The following is a 3,734-nucleotide window of genomic DNA, read 5'->3' as shown; positions in this document are numbered from 1 at the left end:
CGTGATTCCGGATTCTTCTGTACACGTTTGCTCTAAGCCCGAGAAACATGAATCACCCAAAGGATGATCCCAGGCACCTGGGCATCACCACACCCCATGTGCACGGGATGTTTCCGAAGCATTCGCATCCGTCTACACATGTGAGGGCCTGCCTCGGACCGCCCGGCCTTGAGGTCAACCTGTGAGTGGACTCTTGGCTCAGTGGAACCCGTCACTGCACAGATGGCTTCCCTTCCCTGGCCTTGTGTCCGCTTAGCCATAGGACCCCCGCATAGACCCCCAGAGAGGGCTGTGACCAACCCCATGTAGACCCTCCTGTCCTCAGAGAAAGTGGCCCAACAACCAGTATGAAAAACAGACACAGAAGCCACCAGAGCAGGGAGAAGAGGTGAGGCCACCAGGAGCGCCCGGGCTGGGGGCTGTTCCCCGACCCCGGGCACCTCCTTAGAATTCTGCAACCCCACATGGACCATTAAAGACCATCTGCGTTGCATCTCGTTTCCTCAGCACAGACGACGCAAGAGCAATGACACTCGTGGACTCACGGTGCCAACCGCTTTTTCTTTTTGCCCCTGTTTCCAAGCCACAGCCTCTGCTGTGCAGCAAAGCACTTCAAGACACATGACTTAAACACAACCAGCGTGCGTTTAGCTCATGCTTCTGTGGGTTGGCCGGGTGGTGCTCCCGGGGCCGACTGGCGAGGCCCGCCCATGCATCTCTGATCAGGTGGTGCGTGGGCCGGTGGCTGGAAGACCTAAGGTGGCCTCGGTCATGTGGCTAGCAGCTTGGCAGGCTATCGGCCAGGGTGACGAGGCTCACTGGGCCACGTGGCTGTCATCACGCAGCAGCCTAGCCCCGGCCTCTTCAAGGTGGTCCGAGCAAGACGCTAAGGCCGGATGTGCTCTTCGGGTCTTGGCCTGAAGCGTGTCTCCCGCGGCCACCAGCTAAAGCGGGCTCCGTGGCTGAGCAGCCGCGTGGGAGGGCCCACCTGAGAGCGTGGGCCCCAGGAGGGGAGGAATTTGCAGCCATGTCCTCATCCACCACACTGTTTTGTTTCCCTTTTTTCAATTTATAGCCTCTTTAATTGAATAACTCAATCGTTTACTTTCGACATTCAGTGTTTACAAGCATGCCTTCAGCTCGGGTTCCCTCTTTAACATAGAGGATTCAGAAAACTATTTTTAAGTTGTAATCAGACTGAAGTTTTTCAGCCCGAAGTTTTCTTTTCTTTTTTTTTTCTTTTTTTTTTTTTTTCTACTTTGACTACATTATGGTCTGATAATTTGGCCGGAATGCTTTCCATTCTTCAGGGTTTTTTTTAAAGTCATCTGTTGTGTGTGTGTGTTTAATTCTGAATATTCCCACAGACATTTGAAAGTGAGTAATTTGGGTGATTTGGTACAAATGTACAGAATCCAGACACAATTTTGATTTAGACATGGAATCAACCTTCTTGGTAGTATTTTAAGTGTTTCTCTGCTGTTATTATCTACGTGATCTGCTCATTTCTACAAAGAGAATGCCGAGTTATTGTCATGAAGTTTTACCTGATGTATGCCTGTGCAATGCTGTGGAAAGAATTAAAATGTCATTAATTATATTAGAATTGTATAATTTTTATACGATTCTGGAGAAGTGAATTTTTTTTTATCAGTACCAGACAACTCTCTTTTCCTGCTTCCTGTTGGTTGCATAGAATTTCCTATCATATTAACATGGGCGCTAAGAATTGACAAAGCAATAGGGAGAGTGCTGGCTAACTCACTCACTTATATGATGAGTAGAAGTAAAAAACTGTTGTGTTCTTCTTGCAATAAAATTTGCCTATACGTTTAAAAGTATAAATGTGCTCATCCCATTTTAAAATAGAAAGCTTTATTGAGGTAATTGTAGATTTGCTTTCAGTTGAGAGTAATAATAGAGATCTACCTACTTTTTCCTAGTTTCTGCCAGTAGTAACATCCTGCAAACTAAGATCACAACCAAGATATTGACACTGATACAATCCACTAATGCCATTCAGATACTTCCAGTCTTACCTGTGTTCACTTGAGCGTCCGATGTGTATTTAGGTCTTTATTGTTTAATCACGTGTATAGGTTTATATACCTATCCCCACAGTCAAGATACAGAACAATTCCATCAACCATAGAATCCCTCATATTGACCTTTTACAATCCCATTCTCCTCCCTCCTGCTTCCCTCTTCCCACATCCCTAACCCCTTGAAATTACTATGTTCTCCACATATAAAATGTTGTCATCTCAAAAATATTATATCAAAGCCTCACATGGTATGTGACATTTGGAGATTGGATTTTTTTCACTCAGAATAATTCCCAGGAGACCCATCTAAGTCATTGTATGTATCAATACTTCTCTTATTTGTATTGCTGAGTAATATTCCATGTATCTATGTACCACAGTTTAACCATTCACTCACTCACTGATGGACATCAGAGCTATTTCTAGTTTGGGGCTATCGGGAATAAAACCACTATGAGCATTGACCTAAAGGTGCTTGTGTGAATATAGTTTTGATTTCTCTGGGATAAGTGTCCAAGAGTAGAGTTTTTTATTCATATGGTAATTTCATGTTTAGTTTTATAAGAAACTGCCAAACTGTTTTCAAGAGTGGGTATATCATCTTATATTCCCACCAACAATGTATTAGTAATCGAGTGCCTCTGCATGCTTGCCAGCATTTGGTAATGTCACTGTTTTTTATTTTCTCCATTCTGATCCATATGTAGTGATATCTCATTATGGTTTTAATTTGCATTTCCCTGATGGCTCATAATGCTGAACATCTTTCATGTGTGTGTTTGCCATCTGCATATCATCTTCATTGAAAAGTCTGTTTGTGCCTTTTGCCCATTTTCTAATTTGATTTTTTTTTTTTTTTGCTACTGAGTTTTCAGTGTTCTTTATATATTCTAGATACTATTCCTTTGTGGGACATGTGATTTGCAAATATCTCTCTTCCCAGTATGTTGCTTGTTTTCACCTTCTTCACCTAGACATTCAGAAAAGATACATTGTTTTAGCTTTGATGAGGTTTAATTGAAGAGTTGTTTTTTCTTTTCTAGATTGTGCTTTTGGTGTCAAGTCTAAGAACTCTTTGACTAGTCCTAGATGCCAAAGTATTTGTCTTTCTATTTTTTCCTAAAGATTTTATAATTTCATGTTTTGAATTGAAGTCCATAATCCATTTTGAGTTAATTTTTATATAAAATGTGAAGTTCAGCCTGAAGTTCATTTTCTTTCTTATAGATGTCCCATCACTTCAGCACCATTTGTTGAGAAGAATATCCTTCCTCCATTGAATTGCTTTCAAAGCTTTGTAAAAAGTATGAAACACTTTATGAATTCACATGTCATCCTTATGCAGAGGCCATGTTAATCTTCTCTGAATCATTCCAAGTCTTTATTAGATGCACTACTAAACTGAGCACTGCTCATAACTTTAGACTCAGCTCCACTTATGTAAATTCATTTCTGAAGATGAAGAAGATGTACCCAAGGCTACTCACTTCAGTTTGCTTTATTTATTTATTTATGTATTTATTTATTTATTTATTTATTTATTATTTTGAAAGAGAGAGAATGTGCACATGAGCAGAAGATTGGGAGGGCAGAGGGAGAAGAAGAGAGAAAATCTTAAGCAGGCTCTATGCCCAATGTGAAGCTCATGCATGGTTCGATCTCACATGCTAAGACCTGACTGAACCACCC

The 3,734-nt window shown here is 41.5% G+C and overlaps 1 non-coding gene across 1 annotated transcript; it reads right to left on the bottom strand.

The window, feature by feature from the left end:
* Positions 1–3,345: 3,345 nt before the first annotated feature.
* Positions 3,346–3,454, bottom strand: LOC119869860. Its single transcript, XR_005354858.1, has one exon. It is a non-coding gene; the product is annotated as a U6 spliceosomal RNA (small nuclear RNA).
* Positions 3,455–3,734: the final 280 nt, after the last annotated feature.

The sequence above is a fragment of the Canis lupus genome, chromosome 1 (assembly GCF_011100685.1).
Source record: "Canis lupus familiaris isolate Mischka breed German Shepherd chromosome 1, alternate assembly UU_Cfam_GSD_1.0, whole genome shotgun sequence".
Taxonomy (NCBI): Eukaryota; Metazoa; Chordata; class Mammalia; order Carnivora; family Canidae; genus Canis; species Canis lupus.
The sequence above is the reverse complement of the archived record's forward strand: the minus strand, read 5'-3'. Positions and strand labels throughout refer to the sequence as shown.